General features: G+C 45.3%; 1 protein-coding gene across 3 annotated transcripts in view; it reads left to right on the top strand.

Annotated features, from left to right (window-relative positions):
• Positions 1-8,508, top strand: part of ACTN1 (actinin alpha 1) — a 191,502-nt gene that overhangs the window by 527 nt on the left and 182,467 nt on the right. The window lies entirely within an intron of this gene.

The raw sequence follows: 8,508 nt of genomic DNA, 5'->3' as shown, positions 1-8,508 counted from the left end.
TGGTTATTGCATTTTGACCCGCTGGCCCAGCCATCACTGAACAGTGGCTGCATCTGATTGGACGACTCTGATGGGATGTTCCAATCTGATTGGATGCCGCCACAGTTCGTCTGATTGTTTTCTGCTATGCGGTTTTTAGATTAAGGGATATCAGAGCCACCCGCTGAGCGAATTTCTGCTGGTTCATTAGGAACCAACCAAAATTCGAACAGTGTGCGGACAGCTAAAAGGTCAAATGCTCAGGTCTGCTTGCCCCGCCAGACAGGGATGTGCTGTGTGGCAGAGCTGTGTAAATCTCAGGACTGGATGGACAGGAATAGAGATTCTTTAGGAGGTATAACCACTCCCTGATGTGTAGTTCATCTATTTGCCCGGAGTTCAGCTTTCACTACTGTGAGTACTGTAAGTGTATGTTGGATGCTAGGGTCTAACACATTGCACAGTAGCATTGCTTGATCATTATTACATATAGGCATGCATGGTTTTAAGGGATTGCTTGATCGGTGTGATCCTGCTTGTATTTACCTTGAGGAATCATGCAGAGATCAGTGATTTTTCTACTGTAGAAGTCAACGAAAGGGTTAAATGTTTCCATGCTGCGTGTAGAGGGCAAGGAAACTGTACCAGCAATCCAAGCCCCAGCTAGATGTGAGCTATGCAGCACAGTGCTAGAACCCAGGTAGATCCATAGATCCTGTAAATCAATGAATCCTCCCAGCTAGAACCCAGGTAGATCTGTAAATCAATGTATTCTCCTAGATAGAACCCAGGTAGATCTACAGATCCTGTAAATCAATGAATCCTCCCAGCTAGAACCCAGGTAGATCTGTAAATCAATGTATTTTCCTAGATAGAACCCAGGTAGATCCATAGATCCTGTAAATCAATGTATCCTCCCAGCTGGAATGCAGGTAGATCCATAGAACATGTAAATCAATGTATCCTCCCAGCTGGAACTCAGGTAGATCCATAGAACCTGTAAATCAATGTATCCTCCCAGCTGGAACTCTGATAGATCCTGTAAATCAATGTATCCTCCCAGCTGGAACTCGAGTAGATCCATAGAACCTGTAAATCAATGTATCCTCCCAGCTGGAACTCTGATAGATCCATAGATCCTGTAAATCATTGTATCCTTCCAGCTGGAATGCAGGTACATCCATAGAACCTGTAAATCAATGTATCCTCCCAGCTGGAACTCGAGTAGATCCATAGAACCTGTAAATCAATGTATCCTCCCAGCTGGAACTCAGGTAGATCCATAGATCCTGTAAATCAATGTATCCTCCCTAGCTGGAACACCCCCCCCAGTTATAGACTCTAGTGTAGCCTGGAGTTCCCTGGAACAGTAACACTAACCAGACTGAGTTCAGGTCTCATCTAATTATTAGGGCTGATTTCAGAGAGCTGGCCAATTGTCATAGTTGCTCTTTAATGAGTGGCTAGTGATTGCGGCAGTCTGGACTGATTTTGGAAAATGAGGAAAATTGTGGTCCCCGGGGCCGGCTCTTAGAAGAAGAATGATTGCAATTACTTCTCCACACTACAAGCTGCCTATAGAATACTGCAGCCCCATTGTAGGAGGATCACCTATAGAATTGCAGATATCCAGCAGGCCTGTTCTACACAGCAGCTGGTCTGCGCGTTGCCTGCCACGGAGATCACTGACTTTATCCATTATTAAATAGTTGTGGTGCTGCAGGATGTTTTCATGTGAGGCTTTCTGGGCATTGATAATGTCATATATTGTCAGATGTGGACGGCTGCAGTGAGGATTGAACATGCAGTGCTTTTCCTGGACTTTGTAGCACTGATCAGGGACTGCATTTTATTGGCACAGGATGTCTTTTCCAATCATTTGGAAAATGTTGGATGAATAGTACTGGGATGAACATACATGGATCAGCCATAATATGACCACTGACAGGTTAGAGGAACTCCAGCCATTTGTAGAAAAGAAATTAAAAGTCAGAAGCGACAAATACTTTAGCTGCGGACTCTTAATAAACATGTAGTCGCCAGCCCAGGGATCCAGCGCTGTCATCACTCGAGCCAGTTCTTTGCCATCTTCCAGCCCCCAGCACTGCCATCCAGAGTGTGGGAAGCCGACTGACTTCCTGCTGGCTCTGCTCGCCCAGAAAAAAAAACTTCCAATAGTGATAGAGGAGGGGAGGAGCAGGAGGGTAAGCAGAGCTTCTGTTTTAAGTGAATCTCATTACAGTGGCATCTGAAAGTCAGTGGAATAAGTACATTAACATGTTGTCCCTGAAGTTGCATAAAAATGGCCATTGCAGTTTGTTGTGTATGGGGCTGCGTAGCCGCAGACCAGTCGGGGCCCACGCTGACCCGTGTCCACAGCCAAAAGTGCCTACAGTGGGCACATGAGTGTCAGAACCGGACCACGGAGCGATGGTGGCCTGGTCTGATGAATCATGCTTTCTTTTACATAATGTGGATGGCCGGGTATGTGTGCATCGCTAAAGAGATGGCACCAGGATGCAGTATGGGAAAAAGGCAAGCTGGTGGAGGCAGTGTGATGCTATGGGCAATGTTCTACTGGGAAACCTTGGGTCCTGCCATTCATGTGCAGGTTCCTTGACATATACCACCTACCTAAACATTGTTACTGACTGAGTATACCCCCTATTCACTGTTGGCAGTGGCCTCTTTCAGCCAAATAATGCACACTACAAAAATGATTCAAGAATGGTTTGAGGAACACAACGAGTTTGAGGTGTTGACTTTGCCCTCAAAATTCCCTAGATCTCAATCTAATTGAGCATCTGTGGGATGTGCTGGAGAAACAAGTCTGATCCAAGGAGACCTGACCTCACTATTTACAGCACTTAAGGGATCTTATACTGATGGCTTGGTGCCAGATATCAAGGCATACCTTCAGAGGTCTAGTAACATCCATGCCATGAAGGGTCAGGGCTGTTTTGGCAGCAAAAAGGGAGCTACTCAATATTAAGTAGGTGGTCATAAATCTATGCTGGATCGGTGTAGGTCTTTCCCCTTTTTGTTGTTTTTTTTTTTTCATATTGGTATATAAAGAAAACTGTACTGAGAGAAATGCAAAGAGTGGAATTGCTAACTTCCTGCTGAAAATGCTAGCTGATGGGCTTCAGTACTTCCGAGATACAGTCCTGTTATGAGCATTCAGTTGAAGAAAGTCACGATGAAGCCACAACTCCTGGTCTGTCTAAGGCCCCTTTCACATGGGGTGGACTCAGTTGAGATCAGCAGGGGGCTTTTCCATTGATCCCCTGCTGATCAGAGCAGGGCGGCTGGATGACAGGTCCATGTCCACTCAGTTTTTGGACACAGCCTGCTCTGCTCTATGGGTGGCCAGGTGTAAACGGACTCTGCTGAGTGGAGTCCGTTTTATACCTGCCTACCCCCCATCCGCCAAAATGGAAGGGGGACAGACCCCCTTCCATTTTTTTTTTTTTTTTTTTCTAGCGGACTGGATCGTATTGGAGGTAGGTGGGACACCACAAAGTCAATTTACACCCACCAGTCTTTAGAGGTAAATGAAGGGTCCAATCATGTCTGCCTGAAAAACTGACAGGTGGACCTGATCGGACCCTTCCTGTGAAAAGGGGCCTTACTTTTAAAGTCAGACTTAGAAATGACTCAAGCAGCTGAATCAACGTTAGGCCTCCTTGACACCAGCAGCAGAGGGGTGGTGGAAATGGACAGTGGATTCACGTTCTTACTGTCCCCCAGCAAGTTAACATTGCCGGTTGACTTGGTGCTACACTTTGCTGCAGTCGCAGCATGGCCAATATTTTACAGCATGTCGCTTTAGGCAGGTGAGGTACAGCAAGATTCCCCCCCCCCAAAAAAACAGGCATCCAGCAGGTGGCAAATCACCTGACTAATTTGGTCAGCTGCCCCTCAAGAGCGATTCATTGAAAATCACTTTTTTGGAGAGCTGTAAAAATCCCAGCTGCCTGTGTGAATGAATACAATTCAAAAGGGGAGGTCAACAATGGCCACCTCCATAGTCCTTTACTAGAAGTTTCTGTTACCATATATAAGGCTTACAGACTGATCCCTTTTCATATAACATTAGTGTTTGGACAGTAGACTGACTTTGGCATTTTCCCACTAAAGTATGATATAACAAGACCTATCTTTGCACAGTTACAGCGTTGAAGGGGAATTCCAGCTATAAACGTACCTCCCTGTATTTCCACACTATTATTGCCTCTTGTACTTGCATACAAAGTGTGCTGATGAACCCTATGGATATATAAATTATAGAGCGGCTTATAGAACAAATCGCTGATCACACCTCCAGATTTTGATCTTGTCTCTTGTTTCACGTACTACAAGAGCTACATATCCTAATCCATGTACAGGAAGAAGTGGCATGGCTGGTATCACGGGAGGGTGCTTTTAGAAGGACAGCGTTGTGTACTTCGCTGTGTGTTCCCACCTCTCTTCTTGAGGGTACGGACCCCCCCCCCCCTTTTTTTTTTTTTTTTTTTTTTTTTGGAGGATATCTGTCCTCACCCTCTTCCCGTTCTAAATCCTATATTGGTCCTCATTGGTGAACTCCATCCTCCACTTTGGGAGGAACTCCTACTATTGTACTATTGACCTGGCCAAAAGGTCCATGTCCTTTCCCTTATCCCCTTTCCCTTTTTTTGAGAAGCTATATTAGCCTACGCAGCAATAGAAGGGTGAATGTCTCCAGCAGAGATAACATAACTATTTATTGTCTATATATAGATAGTAGTAGGATAGGCAGCAGTTCTTCCCATCCCCAGATATGTAGCAGGGAAATCAGAGGGTTGCTGGAATATTTCTATAGTACAACAATAAAAAAGGTGTGGTACGTTACTTGTCAGCAGAGTCAGTACCTGCTACAGGTATATAAAATATATTTGTCATTGCTGTGTATAACTGTCGCCTCGTACAACCTTTATCTTGCAAGCATTTACATATCCTTCTTTGAATTGGAAGATCATAAAGCGGAACGTCACTTTTAATCAACAGTGACTATTTTTAATTCTTATGCTGCTAGAATTATTAAATAGATTAGAAGGTATATTTATTTAGTATAAACTTTTTTTTTTTTTTTCTTTATATTTTTTTAGTTACTTCCTGGTTTCTGGCCTAGGCAGCCAAAAACACCATTCCTGGATGCAAACTGACTGCCCCTGGGGATGCTTAGGCCTCGGTCACATGGGGCGTATGAATCTGTGCTCTGTTTCACAGCCGTGTTTACCCGCACAGGAAGTCCCATTGCTGTCAGTTGGGATGCATGGGCTGCACGGACAGTGTGCATTCAGGGCCGAGCACAGATGTCACATGTTTCGGTGCAGCCCCTGCATCCGGATTGACCGCAATGGGACTGCCTGCAGGAGAATGCACAAACACCTGTGGGGGTAAACGCGGCTATTAATCAGGGCACACATTATTACGCCCTGTGTGATTGAGGTCTTATGCCCCGTACACACAGGCAGAATGTCGGGAGACATTTGCCGGTACAAAAAAATGCCCGACATTCTGCCCGTGTGTATGTCGGGTGTGCATGCTGGGAAAACCAGCAGTCAACCGACTCCCGATGAGCGCTCTCTGCTATTGGCAGAGGGCGCTAATCTGATTGTTCTGGTGGGGGGGCGTTCCCTCTGTCAGAACATAACAGCTCAGCGGTGGAGATCGCTGGACTAACCTCATATAGTTAATACAGCGATTCTTGACCAAAGCTGTCAGTTTCTAAAAAATAACTGTAGTGTGCCCGGCTTTAGAGTCCCTAATCAGGAAACTGCAGCAGTGCCTGCCATGAATTTGTACAGGTGGCCGTGGTATTGCTGCTTGCACACCGCCCAGAAATCACATGCTGCTTTTGCACCATGCGTTTTTTTTACACCCAAAAAGAGGGTGCATTTTCCAATGTGTGGGGGTGCCCACATGCCTGCAAAAGGGCAGCACGTTTTACTGCAGATGTGGTAATGAGTGCAATTTTACTTGCTGTCCTGCACCCGCAACAGTGTGAACCTAACCTTTGAAAAGGTGCAGGGACCTTTTCCATGCGTTATCTTGCAGGTACAGCAGCCCATTCAAATGAATAGGCAAATGTGGCACATGGAATATGGAACAGTATGAACCGAGCCTAAAACAGATCCTGCACCTGCTGCAGCCTCTCACCTTGTGACTTGATACAAAGTTCCAATGTTGCAGTCTGATCCCTGGAGTATATGATATACGCTTCCTCCTGCCTGGATCTGACTGATTGCATCATCTCGGTCTAGGCAAAGTCATGTGATGGGATTATAAGAACTGTATTTTAACAGGATTGAAACAGGTACAGTGTTTTTGTAAATGATACTGTTGCTGTATATTTTGACATGTCAGGAATTTATTTATGAGGACTTGTAAAGGGCCTGGAAGAAAAGTGCTAACAATTTGTAAAGTTAAATAATATTTGTGTGAAGGCTGGTTAAACCAACCATTATAATCTTGCATTTGTTGGAGAGCTTTACAAAGAACATTGAACCGTTTATAATCTATATTAACAAAAGTATTGGGACGCCTGCCACATGAACTTTCATGACATCCCCGTCTTAGGCCCCTTTCACACGTGCGGACAGTATGTCCATATTTCATCTATCCGTTTTCGGATGAAATACGGACATACATGCATCCCTATGGGATAGCGGATGACCATCTGCTGACACCCAATATCATCCGTCCCCGCTATGGTCCAATTCTGCAGATGGAGGAAAATCCTATTTTTCTATCCATCTGCAGAGCGGATCGGATGAACTTGGACAGACGGTCTGTGTTCATCCAATCCCCCATAGGGGAGAGTGGAGATCTGACAGGGCGGTCCCTGCACAGTGTACAGGGACTGCCCTGTCATCCGCCGGCTCAGCGGGGATCAACGGAGCGATCCCCGCTGAGCAAGCGGATGTTCACGGGGCAGATCATTACAGATCCATCCCGTGTGCAAGGACCCTAAGTCCATAGGGTTCAATATTGAAATGGCCCATCCTTAACAGCTTCACAAGGCTGTCCACAATGTTTAGAAGTGTGTCTATGGGAATGTTTGGTCATTCTTTCAAAAGCACATTTGTGAGGTCAGGCACTGATGTTGCACAAGAAGGCCTGGCTTGCAGTCTGCACTTTAATTCATCCCAAAGGTGTTCTATTGGGTTGAGGTCAGGACTCGGTGCAGGCCAGTCAAGTTCCTCCACCCCAAACTCACTCATCTCTTTATGTACCTTGCTTTGTGCACTGGTGTGCAGTCATGTTGGAACAGGAAGGGGCATACCCAAAGTGTTCCCACAAAGTTGGGAGTATGAAATTGTCCAAAATGTCTTGGTATGCTGACGCCTCAAGTGTTCCCTTCACTGGAGCTAAAAACAACCCAACACCATAATCCCCCCTCTACCAAATGATTTGGACCAGTGCACAAAGCAAGGTCTATAAAGACATGTATCTACGGATCTAGCGCTGTCTATACCTAAGCCGGTTCCTCGTCAGTCTTTAAATCCCCGGCACTGATGGGAAGCTGGCTGTGACTTCCTCCTGTTTCACAGCCGTACCTACAGAAATCTCTTATGTATACTAGTACTTGTCTTGGTGATTTGCGGTGTTTATCTTTCTATAAACTTTTCTTCAAAAGGTTTTTCTATTGAAAAGCTCCAGCCCTGTTAAAGCATTTCATCTTTAGTTAGCTTTTTAGGGGTTTGTGTCTGGAGCCACCATCACTTCATTGCTCCCAAACCACTGTACATATGTATTTCATACTCCGACCTCTTTCATGTGGGCTGCTGACTCCCGATCTGTATCTGTGGTGAATGGAGTAGTCCTCAGTAGTAGGCGATCGGGAGAGGCCATGGTGCAGTTTAAAAAAATTGAGCTTCTTTGAAATAACTTACCTGTGGGCAATCGTGGCATCTGCAAAGTCTAGCCAAAAATGGAGCATTCTGAATGAACAGTGTCGTTCCACAAGTAAGCTAGAACATATTGTATGTGTTCAATGTACCATCCATCCTAGCTTTTGTGCAGGAAGGGCCTTATCACTCAGATTGTGACTTTTTTTTATAGCCAGGCTTTGCAGAAACCGATAGATACATAATTTCAAGGAAGCTCCATTTTCTTTACACTGCACTATGGCCTCTTGACTGTACTTCGCATTTTAATTATACCGGCTTTACACATAGGTGACCTGAGCCTGTGCAACATAAACTCTGGCGTGTTTCTCTGCCCAGGAAGTGCAGTGTACAGCCGCCCGTAAACATGAATGGCTGTGTGTCGCTGTACTTGGTTATGCGTCGGTACTTCTTGGAATATACCTGTATGCTATACAAGTGTTTTATACAGCAGTATGTAGCCATTCATGTCTATAGGCAGCACCTGGGCTTCCCGGGCGGGGGAAATACACCAGAATTTACATTGCACAGGCTCGAGGTGTCTGTGTGCAAGAGCTCGAAAGGAAAATTACCCTTTTTTTTGGGTCCGTAATTGTTAAAGTACAGCTAAAACTCG

This window comes from Aquarana catesbeiana, linkage group LG13 (genome assembly GCF_042186555.1).
Source record: "Aquarana catesbeiana isolate 2022-GZ linkage group LG13, ASM4218655v1, whole genome shotgun sequence".
NCBI lineage: Eukaryota > Metazoa > Chordata > Amphibia > Anura > Ranidae > Aquarana > Aquarana catesbeiana.
Note: the sequence above shows the minus strand (reverse complement) of the source record. Positions and strands in the feature narration are given on the sequence as shown.